At 56.8% G+C, this 27,093-nt stretch overlaps 1 protein-coding gene across 1 annotated transcript in view; it reads right to left on the reverse strand.

The window, feature by feature from the left end:
- Window positions 1-18,567: 18,567 nt before the first annotated feature.
- Window positions 18,568-27,093, reverse strand: part of AHDC1 (AT-hook DNA binding motif containing 1) — a 64,478-nt gene continuing 55,952 nt past the window's right edge. Inside the window, exon 7 of the mRNA XM_040619093.1 lies at window positions 18,568-19,198. The gene's annotated coding sequence lies outside the window, so the exon portion shown is untranslated. The remainder of the gene's footprint in view (window positions 19,199-27,093) is intronic.

Raw genomic sequence — 27,093 nt, forward strand, 5'->3', positions numbered from 1 at the left:
CGAGATGCAGACCATTTCCTGCCCAGGAGCCCCCTCATATCCCTACCAGCTCGGACTGTCTTTTTTACCCTGATTTTCTTAGCAACCAGCATAGAGCCTGGCATTATTAGGCTCTCAAAAAACAAAAACAAAAACAAACACACAAAAACACACACACACACACACACAAAAACCTTTGTTGAATGAATGGATTAGTTGGTGATGTTTAATTTTTCTTCGAAGAACTTGACATGGAATCCAGTCTCAGCTCAAGCACCGGAGTGGTGTGACCTTGAGGAGGCCCCTTCTGCTTTTGGGGTCTCGGTTTGCTTGTTTATGAAATGGGGGTAGATGGAGGGAGGTTGGATTTGGGGCTTTTCCAGATCTGGCAGGAGAGGCAGAATTAACCCCCCAAGTTCTGATAATACATTGTTGGAAACTGTTTTGGTCTTCTGCCTGAAAATGAAGCCCCGGGAGGATTAGAAACGTGATGCAGGCCGAGTGTCAGAAACCTGCACCTGAGAGCCAGAGGACCTGGGTTTGAGTACTGGCCTGGCCTCTGGGTGACCTTGGGCAAGTCCCTTCTCCTCCCTGCACCCTCGGGGTTTCTTCACCTAAAAGGAGGAGTGCTTTGATCTCGAAAGCTTGAAGAACAATGATGCTGGCTTCAGGCCTCTGAGCACCAAGGTTCAGTTCCTAGGGCAGGGGCCCCTCTGGCTCTGGGCTCCTCCCTACCTGGCACTGTGGGGGGAGAGGGAAGCACAAGATGTGATAACCGCCTTGGGGAAGAGAACTCGCAGTCTGGCCAGGGGGACCCAATGTTCAGCCAGGAACCAAATGGAAAATGGGCTGATGGTCCAAATGATTCTCTATGTGTGGGGCTGAAGGGAGAGGAGCTGGAGTGTTCCAAGTAGGGGTAGGAGACCTGGGGGTGGGGAGGACAGAGAAGGCTTCCTGGGGGAGAAGCCTTTGGAAATTGGCAGGGCAGCCCAGGGGCGCTTCCCAGAGATGGGAGGAGGCAGGAAGGAGGAAATTGGGTCCAGGTGACCACAGAGCAGCAACTTGGCCAGGGAGTAGGAGAGGCGGAGCTGGTGGGAGCTTGGGCAGCCGCCCCACAGCTGGGCTTTGGAGAGGAAGGGGGGGCTGCCGCCTCTGCCTCTGACCCTGAGAAAGCGCCATCTTCTCAGGCCACAGGCTGGGAGGGAGGGCATAGCCCAGGCCAGAGGGGCCTCTCTCTGAGCAGCCCCCAGGGCCCTGCCCAGCTATCCTGGGCCCACAGGGCAGGGGGTGAGGAACGAAGGTAAGCCCCACTCCCCCAGCAACTGCCACAAGGCCCTCCTTCAGCCCGGCTCACATTTCTGCCTCTTCCTGGCTTTACAGCCTTGGAGTGCGGGGCATTTTTACCATACCCCATTCCTCGGACAGATGACTGAGGCAGAGCGGTTGCCATCCAAGTTCAGGAACCGAGTTATTACTCTGGTAATGGTAATAGACGGCAGAGCTTACTGTTAAGAGCTGGACCGCTAACATTCAATTCCCAGCTCTGCCACTTACGAGCTGTGTGACTTCAGACAGGTCCCTTAACCCTTCTGTGCCTCGGTTTCCTCATCTGTAAAGTGGATGCCAATAGCGCTTTATCAGAGGGTTGTGGTGAGGATGAAAGAGATGAGATGTAAGCACCGAGACATAAAGCACGGCCGCCTCAGAGGCAAGATGACGAACAGGCTTTGGAGTCATTCCTCCAGGCTGAGCCTCAGTTTCTTCTTCTCTAAAATGGCACTAATAATTCCTTCCTTTTGGGACATTTGTGAAGATCGGTAAGGGCAAGCTGGTCCCTAATGAGCATGTACCAGAGGCCCTTCTTCTCTCCCACCCCCTCCATGCCCCACTCCCAGTGAGTTCAAGGTCTGTTCACCCACTCCCAGCACCTAGCTGTCCCTCGGCCACCCCGCAGGTCTGGAAATCTACCCTGGAGTGGGGTTTGGGTTAGGCAAGGACCCATCCAGGCCCCGGGAGGCTAGCTCAAGGGATTATGGGATCTGGGAACCCAGAGATGGTCTAGAAGTGGGTAGAGGTGGGCGTGGCCCCTTGGCTTCTCTGACTCCTTGCCCAACAGGGAAGGGCTCAGCAGAGGAGGGCCAAAATGGGCTTTCCGAAATGCAGGGGTTCCTGCCTCCCTGGTTGCCTGACTTACGGGTCACACCACTCAAGAATAAACGACAAAGCCCAGCAGAGCACGTAGTAGACGCGTGGGGAATAGTAGGAATGGCCACCATTCAGTATCTTCACCACTACCACTTAAAAGCAGGCACTGCTGAGCCCATTTTGAGGATGAGAGAACTGAGACTCAGAGACGTAGAGTCATTTGCATGGAGTAACACAGCTCTGTGTAAGGGCAGAGCGGAGATTCAGGGCTGGATCTGATTCTGAAGGGGCTGCTCAGATGGGAGCCCAAGGTCACTAGCAGACACTTGTTGGCTTCAGGCCAGGAGCTAGGTGCTGGACTGGGCATGGTGTCTGTCCCAGCCTGATGACCAGACCCACTCAGGACAGAGGGGTTTCATCCACCCTTAGAAAACTGTCTGTGGGGGGGCCTCGTGGCTCAGTGGATTGACTGTCTGACTCTTGGTTTAGGCTTGGCGGTGGGGGGGGGGGTGATCTCAGCGGGGAGTCTGCTTGATTCTCTCCCTCTGTCCCTCCCCCACTGCGCTGTCTCTCTCTCTCTCCAAAATAAATAAATAAATCTTAAAAAAAAAAAAAAAAGAGGAAAGCTGTCTGTGAGTCCAGAGCACAGCCCTCTAGTAGCCTTCTAGTTAAAGTTATTTATTCACTCTACACACATTTGTACCCGCTCCTGCGTGTGGAGCCATATGCTGGACCCTGGGGAGTCTAGATGAATTGGACTTGGACGCTGACCTCCAAGTGCTGCCAGTCTGCTAACAGAGGCACATACATTGCTAGAAAACCTTATTAGAGGGTGAGGCGGCCTAGGGATTAAGCACATGAGCTGTGGCCGCCAGCCGCCTGGGGTTGAGTCCCTGCTCTGTCACTTGTTACCTTTGGAAACTAGGTTAGTCCCTTCAAGGCTCCGAGCCCCAGTTTCGCATGAGTAAAATGGGGCTGATGATAAGATACTTTCGTAAAGAATCTCATGAACATGAAATACTTCTATAACGGGGGCGCCTGGGTAGCGCAGTGGTTAAGCATCTGCCTTCGGCTCAGGGCGTGATCCCAGCATTCTGGGTTCAAGCCCCACATCAGGCTCCTCCACTGAGAGCCTGCTTCTTCCTCTCCCACTCCCCCTGCTTGTGTTCCCTCTCTCGCTGGCTGTCTCCCTCTGTCAAATAAATAAATAAAATCTTTAAAAAAAGAAAAAAGAAAAAAGAAATACTTCTATAAGGCCGAGCAGAGAGGAAAAAGCATCCAGTGAATCGTAGCTCTCTATAAGTAAGTGTAATGGGGGCAGAGAGGGGAAACTTACTCTCATTGGGGACAGGGGTCAGGAGAGGCTTTTGGGGGAGGCCCGTCTGTGTTGGGCCCCGAAGCACAAAGACTTCACCTGGAGAAGTGGGGGAGGGCGTTCAGGGAGGCCAGCACTACATGGACAAAGGCCCGGCGCCAGAGCCGAGAAAGGATGTGACCTGTCCGGGTGTGGCTGAGCAGACTGGGCCGGGGGAGGAGCCATAGGAAATGAGGCTGGCAAGGCGGTTTCAAGGGCCTCGAGTGACTTGCTTGCTGCCCAGGGTTTGGACTTTTAAAGACTGGGGACAGAGCAGGATTTTAAGAGCTGGGAAGGGAGACGGTTGTGCCAATTGTAGAAAGATGATTCTAGCTGAAGTGTGGAGAGTGAAACGGATGCCAGGGAGCAGATCTGAGGGTGCGCCCCCGTGGGTTAAAGTCTCCCAGTGGCCCCCACCAGCCTGCAGATGAGACTCTGACTCTCTTACTTCTGCCTGCCCACATGCTCTTTCCTCTGCGTGGGATACCTTCCCCCTCTCTTTCTTCGGCAAATTCCTCACCCTCCCTCAGGTCTCCGTTTAGCCACACTTTCTCTTGGAAAGCTCTCCTAGGCACCCCTGTTCCAGATTAGGTCCTCCTACTCGTCCTGTGGACTTGTGGACTTGCCCGTCTCCTGGACTAGACTTGGCCGGCAGCAGAGACTGTGCGGTCCTGCTTCCCGGTGCGTCCACAGGGCCCCGCTAGCGCCCAGCACATAGGCGGCGCTCAGGGCATGATCAGATGGACGAAGGAACCAGTGAGTGAATGGATAAGCTCCTTAGGGGGCAGGTGTGATTGGGTGGAAATGATGGGGTCCGAAGTAGCAATGAGGAGAGAGAAGACGGTGGTATGTGGTAGAATTGACAGGACATGGGACTGATGAGAGGTGAGCATGGTGGGGTGGGGGAGTGGGGAGAAAGGGTTGGCAATAACTCCCAGGTCTCTCCCTTGAATAAGTCTGATGTTTTACCCAAGATAGGAAACGTCGGGCACTTGGGAGGCTCAGTCGGTTAAGCGGTTAAGCAGTTAAGCATCTGCCTTCAGCTCAGGTCATGATCCCGGGGGTCCTGGGATGGAGCCCTGCATCAGGGAGTCTGCTTCTCCCTCTCCCTCTGCTCCTCCCCACCCCACTCACACTCTGTCTCTCAAACAAATAAATAAAAATCTTAAAAAAAAAAAAAAAAAAGGAACCGTGGGGGTAGCAGGGGAAGGAGCAGGCCAGGTAAGAGACTGGGGCCCTGGCCCAGGCTCTTCCCTGGAAAGCTCTTCCTCCCTGTCTCCCCACTGGTGGATCCCCGTCAATGTCTGTTGCCCTCTCGGGGAAGCCACACTGACCACCCTAGGTAGACGGGCCCCCTATAAATTAATCTCTGCCAACGCATCCTCTCCATTTCCTCCCAGTCCTTGCCGAGATTGTAATCAGGTCTCTATTGATTTGTATTTTCTCTAGAGTGTGTCTTTCTCACTAGATTGGAAGTTTCAGGACGGCAGGCATGTTGCTGGTTTTACTGACTGTGTGTATACCCGGCAGTCTCCCTGGCACATAGTAGATGCGCAAAAAGCGATTTGTTGTATGAATGAGTGAGCGGATGAAGAAATGAATGAATGAAAAGGCCTTGAATGCCGCGATAAGGAATTTGACCCTTGGTCTCGAGGGAATGGGGAGCCATGGAAAGTTCTTAAGGAAGGCCATGTCAGGATTCAGCCTGTGTTTTAGAAGGCTCCCCCCTGGGGGCTGCGTGGAAGATTGATTGTGAGGGAAGGCAGGGGGAATTGCGGAGCCACTGGGGGAGACAAAGACACAGCACCTGGGCCCGGGCTTGGGAGTGATCCCCCCCCCTCCAGCCAGGCCTGTTGTCTCTGAGCCCAGCAGCGGGCGGCGGGAAGAGCAGGGCTGGCAAAGCTGACACTCACTAATCACGGCCCTCACCCCGGAGCCGCACTGACTGTCTGGTCTCCATGGAGACACGGCAACCTCCGGCCACTTGTTAATGGCAGCTCAACAAGGCTGCAGCAACGGGGACAGGCCTGACCAGCGTGTCCCAGCCCCGCACCACCTGTCCCAGCCTGGGCCTCTGCAGCAAACCCCAGGGGCTCCTGAGTTGGGGGATAGGACCAGAGGTCTGGTGGCTGGGAGGCCCCCCCCCGCCCCTCCCCGGCCCCGCCTCCCTTGGCACTGCCAAGCAGTGAGAGGGCAGAGGCTGCCTCTGCCCTGGCCGACTCCTCCGCAGGGCTGCTGGGAAGCTGAGCTCATGCCGGTCACCCAGGCAGGGCCAAAGGGCTGGAGGGGGATGGTGAGGAGAGCGTGGGGGGGGACCTGCTTGCATCCCACACACCAGAGGAATGGAGGGGAGGGCGCTTCGCTTGCCCTGACAACCCTCTGCTCTGCTAGCCCGAGGCAGGGACCCGATTGGGGACCATCTGTCCAGAACCTCTTCCCTAGTTTGCTGTCACTACATCTGAAATCTGAAATGCCACCATTAGCCATTCACTCCTTCGGGAGGCAGCGTGGCATAGCACAAAAATCACTGGCTTTGCAGTCAGGCAGGATGTACGATGTACGGCCTGGCTCTGTCCTCTACTGAGAATTGATTTCCCCATCCGCAAAATGGGATGGTAACCGCACCCGCTTGGACACATATTTGAGCACGCCCGCCTCCCCAGGCTTCCTCCGACTTCTCCTGGAAGCCTGGGCTCGATACCCCGACTCCTCCCAGAAGCCGTGTTTCAGCTTCACAGATGAGCTGGGAGCCTCCTCCACAGGCCTCAGTACTGATCCCTTAGCACTCAGCACGCTCCTCCGGCTGCCCCATATTTGTCTTCCCCGCAGGCTGCAGGGGAGGGTGGGGCAGAGCGACCTTCAAGAGCGTTTGTCCAATAAACAAAGGAGGTGGGTAGCAGGAGAGCCTCCCTCTGCCTTTTGTCCTCTTCCTCCTCAGGGGGTGCTACGCCCCTAGGACACTGGGGAGGCCTCTCTTCCCTTCTGTCCTTCATACCTTTGTTTGTCAACGTGTCTGTCCATCCATCTTGCAAACTCTCTGAGTGGGACTTCAGAGAGGACCCAGATGTGACCCCAGCCTACGAGTGAGGCAGAGGCCAGATTCTTGGGTCCAGACACCTGAGACACACCCATGGCCTGCCGGGGGCCTCTATACAGCTGCCCTCCCCACCGCGTTTCTCCTCGGTCGCTCCCTCGGCAACCGTCCAAGCTGAAAGGGCCCTTGGAAATCATCTAGTCCAATCGACTGCGGCCAGATGAAGAAACTAAGGCCCAGAGAGGACTGTGGCCTGCCCGGCATCCCACAGCAGCTCCGGTCTTGAGCTGACAATGTACCAATTATGTGGGTCGGCTTGGGAGGCGGCTTTTGGCTCTCTTGGCCCTGCTGACAGCTGTGTTCCCAGTGGCAGCTGGAATGCTGGTGGGAGGCCTGTCTGGCCTTTGAACCCTCACTCCCTAGGGCAGACCCAGGTGGCTCTGGTGGGGCCCAGGGCTGGGAGGTGGGGAGCCTCAGGGGGGCCAGCCCAGATACCGGAGGGGGTGTGGGATGACTGGAAGATGAGGAGTTTTAGAGGCGAACTCCTGAGGCGCCCTCCTGGCCCAGCTCAGCCGGTCACTTGCTGGGGAGCCTTGGGTACATCATTTGACCTCTCTGAACCTTCGTTTTCTTATCTGTAAAATGGGGCCACCTTCGTAGAATGAAAACAGTTTGTCAACAATGACGGCTGTACAGATTTCAGGAATTTTGACTCTTGGACTGAAAGGCTAAGTTTCCGAGAGGGGAAGGGAGCAGCCTGAGGCCGCAGAGTGAACTCACATCTCCCTCCCCTGAGCTCTCTGCGGAATTGGTTACAAGGTTTGGGAGATGAAAGAAGTGTCCGGTCCAGACCGTTCACTGAAGGAGGAAACAGGACCAGAGAGGGGGAGCAAGTTGCCCAAGGTCACCCAGTGAGTCCGGGGCCGGTGTGGGCCCAGAGCCCAGGCTGGGCACAAGGTCCCCCTGCCCAGCTGCCTCGCTTGCTCATCCAGCCCCCTTGGTTTTGTCTCCCCCGGTGAGTGGGCGCAGAACAGGCCCGGCTTCCTTCCTGCCGCCCTGCCCGCCGTCTGCCACGTTGGCAGCCGTGCACCCTTCTCGCCCCTGCTGCTGCCGCTGCTGCTGCGGCATCAGCCGAGACCAACCCGCCGAGAGTTTGCCCAGAACAGCCAGGGCTGCTGGAGCCGGGGCTGGGCTGGCTGACTCTGCCAGACAGGAGGGAGCGAGCCAGCCGGCAGAGGGAGGGAACAAGGGCTGAGCCAGCCCCCAGCCTTCCCGGTCCTTCTCCACCCTCCCCAACCAAGGGAGGGAGTCAGGAGCCTGGGGTGGGGAGCCAGAGGGCCGGAGAGTCTGTGTGTGAGGTTCAGAGAGCTGGGTCTGTCCAGGGGAGCACGCGTACTTCCGTAGGCAGAGAAGAGCGTGTGGGGGCCATTTGTGAGTCTGTGTTTGCCTCGGTGTGCACAGATGCTGCCGTGTGTGTGTTGGTGCTGGTTCGTGCATACACAGGGGGTCACTGTGTGTCTGTGTAAGCACAGGAGAAGCTGCATGTGTTCCGAGTTTGAACACATGCCTGTGTTCCGAGACATGCTGTGTCTAGCAGTGTGTGCACGTGGAAGCCAACTGTTAGTGACAAGGAGTCTGGGTGTGCTCTAAGGGGTCAGTACGTGTGCCTGGGCTCACGCGTGTCCTGTCTGGGTGTGTTTGGGGCCCCTGTGAATTCGTTGTTGCTACGGGAGGATAATGGTACAGTTGTGAGTGGGAGCTCATCTGCGTGTGCCCAGGGGACCGTGGCTGACGCGCACAGAGGAATGCTGCACGAGGTTGCGACTGTGTGCGTGTGTCCATGACCGTGTGGGCTCCTGCAGATGTCCCTGGTGTGGGCCCGTGGTGCCTCCGTGCCCCGCAGCCTTTGTCAGTGTGGTTACCTGCAGCGGGGCAGGGGACCCCTGTCGTGTGGGACTGACGTGCTGGGCCGTGTGTACCGGGCACAGGCGTTGTGTCGCCGTGCTGCCTCTGCCCGGGGTGGGGATGGCGGTGGCGGCGGTGGCAGGGATGGCGGTGGCGGTGGCTGCGGCGCTGTGCAGGGAGACAATATGCTCTGGGTTTGCACTTGTTTCTCCGCACAACAAGGGCCCGTGTGCGATTGTGTTCGTGCGTGTCTGTGAGCACTGTGTGCTGGGAACTGTGCGTGCTTCTGAGTCGGTGGGAAGCCGAGTGTGGGAAGGCGGGGGAGGACATGGCTGTGTTTGTACTTGTCTGGGAGCCCAGGGTCAGATGCGCTCCATGTGCTGCCTCCTGTGTGCACAGGTGGCCGCTGTGTCCGACCGTGTCTTTGTGTGTTTCGGGTCGTCTGAATGTGCACGGGAGGAGGACACGGAGGGGGGATTTGAGTGCGTGCCTGTGCAGGCCCCTTTAACGCGGCAAGTCTAAGAAATGTCGGCCTTCTTGGCAGCAGACCCGGGCTTGGTTCCACTGGGGGTGTCTGCAGAGAGGGGCTCTTAGAAGGGACGTGCTTGAGCGAGAGAGACAGGAAGGGAAGGGGGGGCCAGCCCCAGCTAGGGGTTTCCAGGAGGGAAAGCCAGACATTGGAACTTGTCAACGCTACCTCCTCCCCCCCGACTGCTGCCTCCCCTCCTGGCGCCTGAAGGCTGCTGGCAACCAGACAGACAGACAGACAGTGCACACATAGACTGGCTCACCGGCACGGAGCCCAAATGTGAGCCCCGAATACACAAGCCTGGATGCCAAAGGTCCAGAGAGGGCAGAGGATACGGCGAAGGGTTGAGGGGAGCACGTGTGTTTATATGTGTTGGGGGGCAGGGGGTGCTGTTGGCCTCTCAGAACCCAGGCCCAGAAGGGGGAGGAGGCTGCTCTGGTTGGGAGCCTCTAGGGAGGGGGCTCTCCTTGCTCTAATCAGACTCCCAAGGCTCCAGGCCTTCTCCCTGTTTATACAACTACCGCAGTGTCTCTAAGAATCTCATTGCCTCGGAAATCATCCCCGGCACCTCCCTCTTTATACAGAGGCAGGAAAGAGACCCAGAGAGGGACAGCCGTTGATCCAGGGTAACACAGCAAAGCTGGGAACACAGGGCTCTTCTCCCGGCTGTGCATGCTGGCCCACGGGCCAGTCAGTCCTACCCTTTCCTTCCTTGGCACAGTTATCTTTCTCCCTCCCAGGACTTCGGGATTTGACAATGACTCCTGCTTTTTTTTTTTTTTTTTCGTCCTCTAGGGCACCAGAACCTGAAAGAGAAGAGAATTTGGTTTTGGGCCAAGGGCTACTGGGGCGGTGGGATGGGAAGATGGAGAAATAGAAGGAAAGAAACTCATGGAAAGAGGAAGGAGGGGAGGGAAGTGGAAGGAGGGAGCTGGGGGGAGATCTGAGAAGCATCGACTCTCCTCGCCTGGAGACCTCTGGCCTGGGCACCAGGGGCAAACTCTGAGCTCAGAGGGAGCCCTGCCCCTTGGGGGCTGGCATGGAGACAGCAGGATCGGAATCTTGGGGGTGTTCTGGGTGCGTGTATGACGTGCCCTGACCATACTCGCCTCACGAGAAGTGAGGGAGGGGCTAGTGGGTAGGAGAATGGGTAAGTATTGACTTAGGGTACGTGACCCCTTTAGAGCGTGCGAATTGGGTTTGTTTGAAGTTGTGAGTCCGTGTGTATACCTGTGAATGTGAGGATCGTGGGGATGTGTGTATGTGTATGTTTGTGATGGGCAGAGGGAGAAATTTTACTCAAGGGAACGGTCGTGTGCACGTGTGTGTGTGTGTGCACGTGTGTGTGTGTGTGTGTGTGTGTGTGTGGAGGGACAGGGCTGTGTGATCCTGCACCTACAGGCCTCGCGGAGGCTGTGTGCCGCGTCTGCGGGGAAGGAACGTGTCCGGCCCGTGCAGGGCGTGTGCAGCTGGATTTGTGCCGTGCGTCCTGTGTTTGAGTTGTGCGAGTATTTGCACGGGAGTGCGCAACTGCAGATGTGTGCTGCGCCTACACGTTGGTGACTATCGGGAGGTACACGTGTGGAGTTGTCTGTGTGTCTTGGCTACAGGTGGTGTGTGCAGTTGTGTGTATTTGCGGGGGAGTGAATGTTAGGGAGCTGTTCACACGTGTGGTTGTATATTTTGGGGGATTGGATTTTATGTGTGGTTCTTGAAGCAATACTTTGCTTATTTATTTTTTGTTTACTGTCAAACTTCCCACTTCCCTCACCGGCACGTAACACAAACTCTCCGAGGCCTGGAGAATTCTCGTCGACCTCGCTCCCAGGATCCCTGGTGTAGAGAACAGGGCCAACATGCGGTCGTCACTGGGTCTTATTTCTTGAATGAGTGACAAAGGAGCATGTGTACGCTCGGCTAGGTGTGGGAAGTGTGTTCTAGGTATGAACTGCGTGTGTCTCTGGCTGTGTGAACGGATACATTTTGCGTCCAGGTGTGTGAGGTCTTAGGCATCAGCGGCCTGTGAACCGAGCATGTGCACAGGTGCACACGTGTGTACTAGCTGTGTGACTGTGGGCCTGAAGCTGTGCCCCTCGCATGGGCATCGGGGTGTCGAGGGACGGGGCCGTGTGCACGCACAGTTGTGTGTGCGTGTGCATGGGGGCAGGAAGGCGCTGTCGGCTGCTCTCAGCCTTCAGCACTCACTCAGCTTCACCCCAGGTCGCCTGCTGCGAAATGTCAGTGGCAGAGAAGCTAAAAATATCCGCTCTCCTCCTCTGCTCACTGCTTGGGCTGCTGGGGCTGTGGGGCCCCGGCAGGCCCCTTGGGCCCTGGGGGGAGGAGGAACTGCGGGGATGAGGGGCGGGGTCCGGGGTAAGAAAAGGAGGCTCTGCTCAGCACACTCCCTCCCCCACTTCTTCTTGGGCTCCAAAGTCAGGACCCAGGCTCACCTCTCAGGAAACCCTGGAGAACCCCCCAGGAGCTGCCACATGCTCTCGTGTGTGTGTGTGTGTGTGTGTGTGTGTTTGTCCCCGTCCGTGGTGTCCAGAGCTGCCTGGGAGGGAGATATGGCCTCCATCAGACTGGGGCTCATCTGAGCAGGACAGTGCCTCTTTTGTCCAGGGATTCCAGAGGACATAGCTTCAGACAGGGGCTGGGAGGGGGGGTGAGCTCTATCTTTTCCCTCCGTCTGGGGGCTCCCAGCAAAAGAGCTGGTGGTTTTTCTCCCTAGAGCGGAAGGTCAGGGGTGCGGCACTGGACACATGGGCTCATCTGGTGCTGGTCCTGGGGCCACCAGGGCTCTCTGACCCCAAGGCGCAGCGGCTGATGCTCAGGGCTCTGGGCCGGGAGCAGTCTCGGCTCTGCCCACACCCTGGGCCGGCATGTGTTTGTGCTACAGGTATTTGTGTGGGAGCCGGCGGGACGTGTCAGGGCCCGTGGTCTCTCAGGGACCTGTGCCTCTTCACTCTTCACGTGTCGGGCTCCTGGGTGTGGCTCTGCCTCTGTCAGTGGCGTCGGTGACGGTCTGCCTTGGGCAATCAATAAAGGTTTGGGGAGTTGTGGGTTTCTCTGCGTGCATGTGGGTCCTAACGTGGACCCGCGAACTCTGGCTGGGATCGACTGTGTCCGTGTGAGCGTTGCTGGTGTTGACACGTGGGGGTTTCTGTATGTATGTCAGCGTGTCTGAGCGTGGCTCTGTCAGGTGGTCAATGCCTGTTCATCCTCTGTATCAGGATGTCTGTGTGTCTCGGTTTCAGTCACTTGATGACTGTGTTACTATGTTTTTGTGTGTCTGTCTGGATGTCATCACGTCAACGGGCATCTCTGTGCCTACGTGCGTGGTGCCTAAGTCAGTTCGATTTTGTGGGTCTGTATGTTCACGTGTCCCCGTGAATGTTGGTGTTCTCTGTGTGGGTTGAAATCTGTGCACAAACCGGGCACCCCCTCCCCCATCCCTGTCTTAGTCTCCCACCATTTCTGTGTGAACGGCCTCAGGTTGAGTATGTGTGTGCAGTTGTGTGTGTGTGTGTCCATCAACTTCCCCCCGCTCCAGAGCCTCCAGCTCTGAGATCTGCCCTCCCACTCTCTCCCGGTTGGACTTGAGGTGGGAGCTGAAGCAAAGAGGGCAGGCAGGCACGGTGCCCACCACAGCCGGGGGCCGGGGCCAGGCTGCCACGAGGGCCCTGCCTCAGCTTTCCTCCAAGCAAGCGCTAAGCCAGAGCCTCGGTTACATGTAAACACCAGCTGTGTCAAGACAGCGCAGCTTCTTCTAGGTCAACAGACAGCTGTGGGGTTGCTAGGCAACCGCCTGGCTCCCCCCCATTAGGCCCCCCTCCCACTGTCTCTACCTGCAAACCCTCTGCTGGCTCCCCCCCACCCCAGGGTACCACCATGCCCCTCCGTGCCAATTAAAACAGTGGGGCTAAGGGGGGTAGGGGGTCAAGGCTGTAAGAAAGGGGGACTCTGGGACTGGGATGGAGGTATGGGGAGGTGTTAACCATTCCAGGGCCACTGCCCCCATCCCTTCAGTCCTCGGCCACACCACATCGCCAGTCAGACTACAGGCAGAACTGAAGTGAAGGAACTGATGCTCCCCTCCCCTGCAGGTCAAGCCAACACTGGAGCGATGCAGATGGAGAGAGGGGTGTCGATTGCACTACGATTGGTCAAGTGTCCTTGTGCCCCCCCCCCAGCCAAGCCGGGGGGAAGACAGATTGATGGGCTCTCTGGCAACAAAAGGGTTAAGTTCCCCCTTTATTTCCCACCCTCCCAGGATAGCCACCCCCATTCCAAGGCAGCACCTGCGCTCCCAGCTGCCGTGCCCGTTTGGTGCCCGCGCCCAGGCCGGGCAGCCCCTGCAGAGCCCCAGGCCCTCGCTCCGCCCTCGCGCCGCCTCGCACCGGCCTGGGCCTTCTCTGGGGTAGTCGAGGACGCGAGGGTCCAGGGATCCGGGCCTCCTGACAGCCCCCCGGGGCTCCGGCCCTCTGAGTGGGGGGGGTCGCCGGCCGGGGCCACAGGCCGGGGTGACTCCGGAGGAACCGAAGGAGTGGGAGGAAGGAGCCGGGCGGGCAAGGGGGCAGCGCCCGTGGCCGCCCCATTAGTATGCGGCCGCGCTCCGCGCACCATGGCAACCGCTCCCCCCCCTCCCCGCGCCGCGCCAGCCGGGCAGCCCCGGGCGCAGTGCGCACCTCTCCTCCCACAGGTGGCGGCGCGCACGGGCGGGCACGCACGCACGGGCACGCACACTCGGGGCGCCTGGGGGCGAACCGTGGGCGCCAGGTGCGCTGGGGCCGCGCTGCTCCCCGCTCCCGCCGCCTGTGGGCGTGTCCCCAGGTGCTCCAGAGCGAGCCCCGAGGGGGGGTGTACCTGAGGATGTTCCGCCTGGGCCTGGGCGTGTCCCTCGGTGTGCCTGCTGTGCCTCGGGTCTCTGGCTGTCCTTGAGATTTGCCTGTCTGTGCTCATTTGCCTCCCTATCCTGCACGGCTGTGGCTCTGGGTGTGATAGACCAGGTGTGACCGAGTGTACCTGGGCCTTTGTACATCTGTGTCCCAGTGAGTGATTGTGTCTGCTATCTTTGAGCCTGTGTGTCTGCCCATGCCTGAAGGTGTGTGTCTGTTTGTGTCCGTTTGTGTGCTCACGGCTCTGGGTTTTCCTCTGGAAAAATGCCCCGCTTGTGCCTGCGACTGTTTTGGTGTGTGCCTGAGTAAGTATTTGTCAGCTTGTGTGTGCATGATCTCCTGGTATCTGCATGTGACCCTCTGTCTGGCATCCTCGTATTTCTGGGCTTTAGCTGTGTGTTGAATTGCGCACCTGTGTGTATGTCCCTGAGAACCCCTCTCTCCATGTATGTCATTGTGCGCTCCTGTGAGCGCCCTGAGTGTGTCCTGGAGTGTGGCTGTGTGTCCAGGGGCTGCTGGCTCTGTGCCCTCCTTGGCTTCACTCCCTGCTGCCTGAGCGAGCTGACACCTGCTCCCTGAGCACTGGGCCCCTTCCCCCCACCTGGCAAGGACAAGGAAGGACACAGAGACAAGAGTCAGACATGGAGGCAGAGACAGACTTGGAGCAGGGACACAGAGAGCCAAGTAGGCTGGAGAGGTGGTGACCCAGAGTCATGTGATCAGCCTCAGAGCCCAAGACCCAGAAGAGAGAAAGAGTGATGCCAATATCCGGACATCAGAGAGAGGGAGACCCAGAGTCACACAGAGACCCAGAGCACCAAGTCCGGAACTGCTGAAACAGACCAGAGATCAAGGATGTGGCTCCCTAGCCTCCCTCCCTCGCTCTCCCTCCCTTCCTCCCACTCTAGAGTTTCCAGCCCCAGCTGTGCCTCCTCCACATACCCAAAGCAGAGCTCTCCTGGCCCCGGGAGTCTGTGCCCTGGGCCTGGAAACCAGTCTCCTCCTCACAGCAGCTGGCTGCATGTGTGTGTGTGCACACGCGTGTGTGTATGCATGTGCCACCATCTGTGTGCTGTCCTGGGCTGGTGCCTGCCTTGCACACAGCCCTTCCCCGTCACGCCCCCTTCATCCTGTTGTCTACATTTTCACGGGTCCAGATCATGCACATCTTTACACACATGCCACACTCATTCAAACCCAGAAACATGCCCTAGGTTTCCTTCTCTAACACATCTGCACATAGGGCCAGAGGGCCCCCCCATGCACACAGCAACCAGCAAGTCTCACCCTCCTAAGATCTCCCAGCCAGACATTCACCCTTCAGCAGTCTCCAAGGGCAGCTATCCCCCCCTGCCACATGTAGGCAAAGACAAAAGACTGAATCTGTCAATTCCAAAAGACATACACTCAAAGGCAGGGGCCCCATCTGTTTTGTTCACTTTTGCATCCCCAAGTGCCTGGGCCATTGCCTGGCATTCTGTAGGTGCTTAAGAAATATCTTTTGAATGAATGTGTTTACAGTGCCTCTAACAGTCACTCAGAAAAGCCATAGTAATTTACAGCCACTCAGTGAAAAACGCTAATGGATACCACAGCGCATACACAAGAAAGCATCTTACGAACACCTGAACACGTAGGACAACACATTAAATATAGGTGTGTGCACACAGGTGGCTGCTTGTGTGTAAACACTCAGCACAATAGCTGGATTAGTGGTTCTCCACTTTGCACATTAGAACCACCAAGGTAAGCTTTTAAAAATATTGCCCAGACCCCACCCAGCCCAATGAAATCAGACCTTCTGGGCTGAGAACCACTGATCTCGATGAATGGACCTGAAAATGTGGACATGTAGGTTATTACCAGGGATGTGGGTAGAGTGGGTTTTCCCTTTTGACAGCGAAGCAGACTCCCAAACGAGATTATCTGGGTTTGAACTCTGGTATCACAATGAGTGGTCTTTGCAAATTACCTCTCTGTAAGCTGAGTTTCCTGTCTGTAAAACAGAATGATTGTTACAATAAAGCCTTATCATACAATTGTTGTGGAAATGGCATGAATTTTATATAATTTAGAACAGTACCTGGCACATAATTAAATTATTTCCTATTCTTGTTTTTTATTTAACCTTTGAGTGAAAATTTTTTTTAGTGGATTTTTTAAACAGGATTTTTTTCTTTAAATCGTTACGAACGAGTGAGGGCTCAGAGTCAGACTACTTCGTCCCACTTCCCACGTGGTCTTGGACAAGTCACTTACTCCAGGTCTATGAACCTGTCTTCTCATCTATAAATGAGGTGAGTATCTTCTTTACCTCAAGGATTGTTTTGAGGAATAAAAACTTCAGGGAAGTATTTAATAATGGCGGTGAAACTCAAGCATCTGGAAGCCACATTGCCTTGATGCTTTTTCAATCAGGTGCAGGGCTGTGGCTTCAGTACGGCTGAAATTTCTGAGAACAGATCAAAATAGGGTGAGCCCCCCATCCCTGCCCCACCCACCTGGACAGGGTCAGAGAGCCTTCCATCCCAAAGCCTGGGCCCTTGGTCCTGGCAGATCGCCCAAGTCTGCTCTCCAAAATACACCCCTGCCCTCTTCACCCCTCACTAAGCCACAGACTAAGCCCCCTCCCTTCCCTAAGCTCCTATTCTCTCGTTGCCCCCCGCCCCCCACTACACTTTCCAGGAGCTTCCTCTCCAACTCTCTCTCCCAGCCCAGAAACTGTAGCTCCGCTCTTTGCAGTGAATCCCCATCCCTCCTCCAAAACCCTCTTCAAGTTAATGAGCCCCCTCGCTGGGCTATAATCACCTCCCTAAACTCCCATTTCCTTCATGGGTCGTCCCTCCCAACCCCCACCAATTCCTGGGCACACAAGCTTTCACTGCCCTCCCTCCCCATTTCAAGTAGAGCCCCAGTCCCTTCCACTGAATTCCCCCTACTGCCCCCTTTCCTCACTGAAACTCCTCTGGGTACCCTCAGCACCCCCCCAACTCCTGCAGCCTGCCCCCACCTAGACAGCGTCCCAAGCTGCTTCTGCTTCCTCAGCAGCGCTGAACACACTTATTTTCTCCCTGCAGGCGATTTGCAGGGCTGAAAACAAGCTTCTCTCACCTCCTGCACTGGTTCGGTCCATGCCACCCGCTCCCAAGCAGCCTCCGCCAGGCCCCAGAGTGACCTTGCCAAAGCCCTCTCCCCGTCCTCTCCCCGTGTCTGCTCCAAACAGACCTAACTACGTGTGGTGGCCACCCACCCCCCACCCCCACCTCCAGGCCCTTGCACATGCTGTTTACTCCTCGGGAACAGGAACAAAGACCCCCTTCCTGACCCTCACTGGGTCTTACTGCCCCCTGCCCCCACTTGCAATACCGTACTGGATTGTAGCCTCGAGCTTTGGGTTGTCGCCTTTGCCTCGCCAGGCAGTGAGGTGACCTGTCTTCCTGACTGTTGAGGGCGCACAGAGGGGGTTGATGGGGGGATAAGCCTCACATCCAGCACAGAGGCTGCAGGTTTGGGGGACTGTTTTACCTGCCCCATCTGAACCCTCTGACGTCCTCTTCCAGATAGGGGTCCCTAGAAGCTGGGGGTCCGTGTTCCCCTCAGAGGGTTCCTCAGACCCTCCCAAGGCCTGAGCCTCACTGTGTGGGCCGCGTGGAGCCGTCCCTCGGGGGTCTCCCCGATCTTCGGTGGGGAGACAGAGCTCCCACAGGAAGTGCATCTCCAGGAAAAGCTGCTGCTGGAGACCAGGCAGCCCGGAGCGGGTGTTGTGCGGTCAAGGGCAGGGAAGAGCTCCCAAAGTCAGGGAGGGGGAACAGTGTAGCCTTTCCAGGTCCACCGGAAATAGGCGCGGGATTGAGATTTCTTTAGACAAAGTTTACTAATGCTGGGAGGAAACAGACCCAGCATTTGGGGTTCAGGGTGGAAAGGGGAAGGCAGAAATACGGGGGTTCCTGGCCTCTTCAACCTCTGCAACTTACACAGGCAGATGCCGGTGCGTCAGGTGTGCTGGGGCAAAATGGGGGCCCTGGAGACCAAGGAGATCCAGGCCCTGGGGTGAATGGGAGATACACAAACAGGGGCTACTCCAGGCCTTGTGGGAAAGGGGCTACCCCGCAAGGGGTCTTGGGCTTAGGATGGCATGAGTGTCTCCAAGATAGGTGTCCCTGAACTAGAGAACTGAAGGACCCAAGGGCTGGGGTGACACAGTACAAATGAAAGGGTTGGAGTCAGGAGACCTGGGATCTAGGATGGAATGAGAGCAGTCTCCCACAAGCAGGGAGACTTCGGGAAAGGAAACCTAGGACTTGAGGGGAGGAGAAGGGTCTGAGAGGCCAGCATCCCCACACTTGTGGGGTGCTGGGGTGTGGGACACAATAGGGGTTGCAGAATCAGGGGAGACCCAGGACCAAGACCAAGGATCTAGGAGGCAGAATCCCAGGATCTGGGACACAAGGTGTGGAAGCCCTAGAGAGCAGGCGAGGAATCCCAGCGGCAGGGGAGACCCAGGGTATGGGCTGTAATCTGGGGTGGGGGTGGGGGTTCCTGGATGCAAAGCTGACTCAGATCTCAGGCAGAAGGGAGACCTCAGAAGGAGGGAACACGTGAAGGTATTTCACCTCTGGGGAGCCAGTGTCTGGACACAAAACCCAGCCATGCCCCTTCCATTCTATCCACTCTCACTCGCCCCCTTTCACAAGACACAAGTGTTTTTTTTTTTTTTTTTTTTTGCTTTTTTTCATTTCTTTTTAATACAAACTTGGATCTTTGGGTGTGTCCTGCCAAAACAGAAAACAACAACAACAACAGAAGAGAAAACCCAAAAGAGTGAAAAATAAGAAAGAAAGGAAAAAAAAAAAAAGCTCCCGCAAGAGGTTCTGCTCCCCCCCCACCATGCGAATCTGCACACCACGGGACCACAGCAGGTTTACAGAATGCAATATACAATCCACGATTTATAATAAAACAGTATATACAATAAATAGGGTATTGTTCATTTTTGTCAAACGACCTGTAGATAAATTTCTCAGTGCATACTTGCAGGGGCTCTGGACACCTCGGAGCCCCGCTCGCAACCTCTTGCACACGCTCGCGCTCTCTCTCTCTTTTTTTTGTCTTTTTCTAAAACTGTGTTTTGTTTTTTAAGTTTTGTACATTTTTAAAAAGTATTTACAATTGCTGGTTTTGTGCAGAAAGGGCTCACCTTCGGCTTCTGCGTGGAGGAGATGGGCGGGGAGGGGTGGGGGGAGATGGTAGTGCAAGGGGGACAGGTGGAGTGGGGTGGGAGGCAGAGGGGCAGGCGCTCCTGCCAGAGGACAATGTGGACGCTGGGAGGGGTCTTGGCGTTGGTTTTCTGAAAGCTGCAAAGAAACACAAAAGAAGAGGCAGAAGTCAGGGGTAGGCACAGACACTGAGCTCTAAGAACAGAGAGGCTAAGAGCAGGACCCCCACCCAGTTCCTACCAGGATTCTGGGAGAAGCTAATCACATTGTTCCTTCTTCCAGAACACTCGAAATAGCCCCTTGTGAGACAATGAACTGTTTCTGGCCTTCTCTGAACTCAGTTTCCCCATCTGTAAAATAGGTTTGTATCCAAGGCCCGCCTCACTGAGAGGTAGAGGAGGCTCTGGGAAAGGAGCTGGGGTTCCAGACAGCGCAGTTTGTTAAGGACTTGGGCTCTTGCGTCAGACACAGCTGAGTTCAAATGCCAGCACCAGCCCTGGGCAGCTCTAGTACACTGGGCAAGTCGGTGAATCTCCATGAGCCTCAGTTTACTCATCTGTAAAAAGGGGATCCCACAGGTTTGCTGGGAGGATTCAGTGGCTTAAGGTGGATTAAGCCTGGTACAGGAAACATAAGAAATGATGCTGATTATACACCATTGTTATTTTCCTGGGGCCTGAGCCAGCTAGGTGCCCAAGCCTCAGTTTCCTCATGCAACAATGAGTTTAGGAATTCTCCACGCCGGGCTATTGTGAGGGATGACACAGGGGGGAGCACAGGGCTCACGTACAGCACGGGTGTGAACGGCACACCTGCACACTTTCATTTCTTCTAATTCCAACCCTTTCCCAGTCCCCTCCCATGATGCCATTCTATTCCTTCCAGAGGCAAGGTGACCGGGAAGTCCGTCTGAATAAAGGAATAAAGAAATTGCCCAACACAATCCCATCTGTGTTTGGTCGCTGAAGCTCCCAAGTTCCCAGTCCCTACAATCACCAGACACTGGAGGTCTGAAGTACCCCTCCTCCAGACATCCCCATCTAGAACCCAAGGCCTTGCTGAGGCTGGCGGGAAGAGGCCCAGAGGGACAGGGATGGGCTCGACTCGTAGTCATGAGCCTGGCACTTTCGGAGTCCTGGCCTCCTTGAAGAGCCCTGAGATTCTGGTCCCTGCGCTCGGTGAGTGACCAGCCCACCAGAATTACAGGGTGGAGGGTGCTGCCACTGCCTTCTAAGACCCCTTAGCAGAACACCCTCCCTCCCCCACCCCTGCAGGAAGCAGGCAGCCACAGAAAGCCTTTCCTCTCTTGTCCTTTCTTGGCTTCCCTTCCCAACAGGGCCACATTTAAATTCTGCTCAGCCTTGGCTGCTGTCTGCTGGGCAGTCAGCCCTGGGGAAGACTTTTGTCCTGAGGTTGGACTTGCCAGGACTCCCTCCCAGGGCCAGGGGAACCAGGTGGGCTCCCGAGAGGTAGGGGCAGCCCCCATCCCAGTCTATCAGCCCAGGCGGCAAGCAGAGGCAGGAGGGGAAGGGTGAGAGCTGCATCTCTGTTAAGCAGCCAGGTCTCCTGGGGGTGACGGAGGACGGAGTATTAGCCGCGGGGGAAGGGGTGCGCCTGTCAGGGTGCGGCTGTATTAGAACCAGGGCGAACGGCAGACGAGCAGCTCTTGGGGCCGGGGGTGCTGTTGGGATGGATGTCAGCTCTCCGGGTAGGGTGATAAACAGGACCGGCTGGGCCCATAGCAGGTATCCATTAGGGCACAGGACTGCTGTATCTGGGGGAGCGGCTGCGGCTGGGAGGCTGCAGGCATCTATCCGTAGGGCAGCTTTACTGCAGTTGAGGAACAGCTCCCAAGCTAAGGAACCTCTGTTGGGGTGACAGGTATAGTGTGCTGGGGTGACATGTGAGGGGGAGACTCAGGACCGGCTGCTCCAAACCATTCAGCAAGTGGACTGTACCAAGCCCCAGCTTTCCCTGCTCCCCCGAAGGGCCCCGGGGCAGGCTGGGAGCCTCTGCACAAATCCCGGTCGCCCCCGCCCCCTCCGGCCCTTAGCCACTGCCAGTGACCCTCTCCAAGCCAGGTCTCCATGGTGATCTCAGCCCAGCAGGCAGCTCCTGCCAGAACTGTTCCCCCGTGCTGGCGGCCAGGCAGCAGGGAGGCTTTCTCACCCTCTGCTCAGCCCTCCCTGTCTCACCTGCCTCCTCCCTCTGCCCTCCCCACCTTTCGGGACTTGGCCAGAATCTGGGGGATGGTAGGGGTGGGGGCTGGGGAGAGAATCCACACCAGAGGTTCCTGAGCGGGGAGAAGGGAGAAGGGAGGGAGCGGTAGCCCTGGGGGACCCTGACCTCACCGGGTTCAACTCTACAAAACAGAACTAATGCTGCGGTACCAGGTGGCCTCGTGCTGGGCACTGGGGACAAAGCAGAGGAGACAGGTCTGGCCCCTGCCCTTGAGGGGCTCCATGGAGCAGAGAGGGATGCAGAGCAGACCCCAAGCAGGCAGTTCCAATGCAGGGAGATAGGGGCTGTGCCAAGGGACACCCTCGGGGGCTCAGGAAGCACCGAGGGGGCACCTAACCCGGCCTTGGCAGGAGGAACTCTGGCCTTCTACCCACTGCAGAGCACGGTGCCCAGCACACGCCGGGGTCGGGACTGTGTGCTGACTGAACGCCGGAGTGATGACCGCTCTAAGTCCGATCAGCGTGGCAAGGTCCAGCTCGGGTCTTGCACACCTCCAGGACGCCTCCTTAGATCGCCCCGTTACCATAGCTACTGTGCACTTCTCCTTCCCTTCCACGCTCCTCCAGGGCAGAGACCTGTGTGTGGTACCTCCCTGTCCCCAATGCCAGCTTGCTGCCCGGGCCCCAGGACACCAGCCATTGTTCCTGAGACTTAACCTTTTAGTGCCTCTGTAATCAACCGCAGAACCACATGCCACGGAGCCCTCGCGCTCCAGCGGTTTTGCCGGCCGAGGTGCCAAGGCATGAAGTGGTCTCTGCCCGTCAGGAGGGGCTGGCACTGGGAGCATCGGGGGATAGCTGAGCGGACGTTCGCAGTGCTGCAGGTCATGTATACGTCAGGCTGTCCGCAGAGAGCTGCTCTCTCCCCACAAGGAGCACACGTTCGAGCCTTCATTTAAGTGCCTGGCACACACGTATCCACACCCACTAACTGCCAGGCCACGAGCTACAGTCTCACCTCCACCCTCTGGTCTCTGCCTCCAGAAGGGGGTCTCAACGTCCGACAAGGCAGAGGCGCAGAAGGCAGCGAGAATGTGTGAGAGTTTGTGCCAGACTTGCTGTGTCACCTAGGGCGAGTCCTTTCCCTCTCTGGGCTTCGGTCTCTATGTAAAGTAGGGGGTTGAACAGGTAATGGGAGGGATATTTGGGCCCCAAAGGGGCCAGAGGCAAACCACAGCTGCCTAAAGGCGGATCCACCCCCTCTGACATTTTCAGGCCAAGTCAAGCCTGCAGGTCCCTCAAACGTGGAGAGGATACTGCTTCCCTGGGGCTCAGATCACACTGGACAGATGGGAGACACCCTCTGGTAGGATGGATGGGCTGTAGGGTGTGGGTGTGGCTCTCCCCCAACTTGAGAGCAGGTTTTCAAAATCTGTGTCCCCCAGTGACCAACGGCACTCCTTAAACTCTAGGTCGTCAGCCATTCCCTCCTTAGGGGTCTTTCCCCACCTCGTCCACGGCTAGTGGGACCCAACAGGGTTCATATCCACGGCCGCCCACCCGGCTTGTGAGGCTCTCCCACCGTGCAGAGCTGCCACCGCTTACCAGTCCTAGGAGGCTCTACACCCGACACCCATGCTGTCTTCCCGCTCAGGGACGCCTCTGTAAAGACAGGCCCCAGCGATGGCTATGGATTGGGCATGGGACCGAGCGATCACCAAGGGCCCTTCCTGGCTCTGTCATTCCGTTCCTGCCGGGGTGGCTGTGTGTCTTTGGGCAAGTCCCGTTCCCTGTCTGTAAACTGGGCGGGGTTGTACAAGGAGAACTCCAAAACCCTAGGTAGCTGGAGAGTCTGAATCGGTTTATTTACACACCCTTCCCCTGCCCCATTTTAGGAGTGTATCTGAGGATAGCAGCGGTGACAGAAATGGTCTCATACCCACTCCCGCTCCTTGCCCTTCCCGCTCTCCATTCCCTCTAGTCTACACGCTTGTCTTCGACTCAAGGCAAAAAACAATGTCCCAGGCATGACGTGACATCGGGGAAGATGGGGAAGGAGCACAGAGATGAGCAACCAGCCTAAAGGAGCCGATGATGTGGTGAGGACATTCCCAGGAAGGGTTGTCATGGGTGCATAAAGGGCTGGAGATTAAGTGGGCCTGGGAAGGATCCTGGAACGCTTCTTGGAGGAGGTGACGCCTGAATGAAAGATAGGAACTGACAGGTGGGAGATGGATGGTGGGCAGGAAAGGGCAGCCCACGCCAGTGACAGCCAGAGGAAAGGCACAGGGCACACTGGGGAAAGAAAGCTCCCTCCTAATTCCACATTCTAGGGCTGGAAAGGGAGGGTGTGTGAGAAGGAGGTCAGGGCGGAAAAGGGAGACCTGAATACCTGGAATACCAGGCTAGTGGCTGGGCTGTTATTTTGTAGGCGAGGAGACTGGAGGGGTGGGGGCGGGGAGGATGCCATAGACAGATGGTAAGCAATGGAGTCACAGGAGCAAAAGGGCTGGAATCAACTCATCCAGTAAATATGTGGGGGGCTCCAGACACCATGCATCCGGAAATGAAGAACAAAGCACTCTGGTGGCCAAGATGAGGGGAACGGACTGGGGCCGGGGGCAGGGGTTGGGGCAGAGACAGGGCAGCCACCGGTGACTGACCCAGGGCCACAGCTTCTGAAGCCTTAAATTTGCTCAAGACCCATTTTCTTTTTTCTTTTTTCCAAAGTAGGCTCTACGTCCAGTCCAGCGCGGGGCTTGAACTCATGACCCTGAGATCCAGACCTGAGCTGAGATCAAGAGTTGGACGCTTAACCTACTGAGTCACCCAGGTGCCCCCCAAGACCCATTTTCTGGCTCCAGGAAGCTCTTGCTGCCTGTCCTGCTCATGGTTCAGGAGGTTGGTCCCTGGAATTTCCAGGGGGCCTATTTCAGTCCCTGCCCTGGAGCATGATGCCCACATGGAGACTTTGAATGACCGCGTGTTTACAGGCTGTAAACGCCATGAGGGCAGGTGGCTGGTTCACGTGCGCTGAACACAGAATTAGCCTACTGCTCCCGCTCCCGCCCCCCAGCACAGAGGGCACTAAGGCAGCAAAAGTGAGGACAAAGATGGCAAATCTGCTGCAAGAAAAAGCCATGATGTCTTTACAAAGTCACGATGCACCGAGAAAGGGGATCGGTGTGAGGACCTGCACGGGAAGGGCTTCTAGCTGACCTGGGTCATTTAGAAGTCTGGGTTCTGTTGCCCATCAGGCTTCAGGTCCCTTGTGTGTGGGGGGGTGACTTACCTTGCCTCTGGGCCCCCCAGGGAGGAATCAGCCCAGTTGCTAAGGCCAAAAACTAGGTGGTGTTTCATAGCCTCCCACCAAAGGATGCAAACCCACACTAGACACAAAATCCTTCCTAGGAGACAACAGGGGCAGCCGGTGAAGGGAGGCTGGCTACCTACAGTCCTGAGCAAGGAGGAAAGGGTCAGAGGGGTGTGTGAGTCACACAGGCTGGGTGACAGAATTCAGCTGGTGGGAGGCACTTGTCCACCCATGTACCAACCGCTGACTATGTGCCAGGGACTGGGCTAAGGGCTTCATGGGGAATCTCATTAATTCTCACGGGAGACACAGCAAGGTGATGTGACTCACCGGGTCACATAACTGGTAAGGGATGGAACCGGGCTCCGCACAGAGGCTGGTCTTGCCCACAGCCATGCTCCTCACCACCACCCTCCAGTTCCAGGGCCTCCCTCCCCTGGGCTCTTCTGGGTCCACAGGGATGTGGGGAGATGGGAGAGGAGCAGGAGAGGGCACGTTCACAGAGAGATTATATTTCCAGGAAATGCGGGCTCAGAACAAGAAGGCCTGGCCTGAAAATGGCCGTGGGAGAGGCAAGACATGGGATGGGAGGGAGGACGGCCTCAGAGAGTGCGAAGAGAAGCCCACAAGAGGCAGGGCAGGGATGGCTGACCCCTGACGTGAGGGCTTTTCGCTCAGAGCCAGAGGCAAGATCAAGTGACCTCTTGAGGTTTCAAGACACAGAGAGACAAAGCCCAGAGCAGCTGGGGCCTGGCCCAGGTCCGGGCGTGCCTGCTGACCCTGGTTGGCTGGTGGCCTTGGAAACTGCTTCCTGCTCCGGTCAGGCCCCAGGCTGGTGTAACCTTGGAGGACCTGTGACATTTCTCTTGGCCTCAGGTCCACGCCTGAGAGGGAAAGGGAGGAGAGGGGGACTCCAGATTCCTGAGCACCTTGGAGGGCCTTTCCTGATCGCACAGGGTCTGGTAGGGCTGACCTTCAGCCATGAGGGCCCAATGTGGAGTCAGTCTCCCTGGCTCGGTTTTCCAGCTGAGGGACTGGAGAGGTCTGCCCTGGGCCTGAGCGCTCCCCACCCTCTACCCCTTCCCTCTGTCCCACCAGCCCAGCTCTCGGACCAAGGGGGGGGTGTCCCACATTCCACACTCTGACTCCCCTGAGCTTTTCTCTTCTAATTCACAGTGGGGTGTGACCCTCCCCCTGCCCACAGTTTCCTCTGCCTAGAATGCCTTTCCCCTCACATCTCTGTCCATCCAAATTTTGCCTATTCTTCAAGGTCCAGCTCAAATGCAGCTTCTTCCATAAAATCTCAAAATCCGTTTAAAATGCCAGGCCCAGAAACATTTGTAGAGAGTGTCCAACCAATCTGTCATTTTGCGGATGGGGAGTCAGCAGTGTGGGATATTGGGGGAGTGGTAAGGCAAGATACCCAGGTTCTGGGGGGAGGGGCGGTATTGGGTGCGAATCCAGACTCCACCACTGACTAACGGTGGACCCCCGGGTAATGTTCCTAGCTGCACCCGCTTCCTCAACTCTCTGAGGGGGTGGCGGGGGGAGGGCACTACCATCTCCCAGCCTGCTGCGAGGGCTCAGTGGAGCAGTGTTGCAGGAAGCGCCCAGCCCGACATGGGTGCCTTTTCTCACCGAAAGTTCTGAGAGAGGACTTCTGACCCTAACACCCACCTTTCTGGTACACAAGCTTTGTTTCTCCCTGCCTCTGGCACCTGCCACTTGCCACCAGCTGTTTTCAGGTTCTTTGTGGACCTGTTTTAGCCTCCCGGGGTGGATGCTGAACTCTGAGGACAGGACCAGGACTGCTTTGTCTCCTCTAAGCCCCAGAGCCCCACGTCAGAGTGCTCACTGCCTGCTGGCGAATGAGCACGTCTCCCTCCTTCAGCACTTGCTCGGGGGTGTGTCGGGGGCGGGGGGGCTTCTAGCTGGTAACTCTTCAATGGCTCCCCACTGCTCTCGGAATATAGTTCAAACTCCTTCCGGTGCCCTGCCTGCACGTTCTGGCCCTGCCTGCTTTGCCCGCTCACTCAGTGAGTAATTACTGTCCTCTTATCGGTTCCTCAAGGTTGAGCTCCTTCCTGCCCCAGGCTTCACCCACTGCTGTTCCCTCTGCCCAGAATGCCCTTCCCACTCCCTGTTTAGCTGGTGCCCCTTCACCCTTCAGGCATCAGCTTCAGGCTCTGGTCAGCCCGCTGCAGGTTCCCACAAGCTCCTAGCTTTCCTCTCTCGTAGTCCTTCCTACGGTAATCATTACCAAATGCTTTGTTTCAGTCTACATACTGTCTTTCTCTCTAAGCTGGAAGCCCCCTGAGGACCAGGACCTCATCTGTGGTGTTCACTGGGGTGCGCCCCCCATGCCTGCTTCGTGGTGGGTGCTGGACAGATGTCTCTGGAACAAGTGAATGCATCAGTCTGAGGACAGTGCTGTCAACTCCCAGCCCTGAGTGGGGAGCGTGGCCAGAATGTGGGGCTGGATGGCATCCCAGTTCCTCCTGTGTTCAGGCCTCACTGGATGGTTCCATTATGTATCTCAC

The sequence above is a fragment of the Ursus maritimus genome, unplaced genomic scaffold, assembly GCF_017311325.1.
Source record: "Ursus maritimus isolate PB19 unplaced genomic scaffold, ASM1731132v1 scaffold_32, whole genome shotgun sequence".
NCBI lineage: Eukaryota > Metazoa > Chordata > Mammalia > Carnivora > Ursidae > Ursus > Ursus maritimus.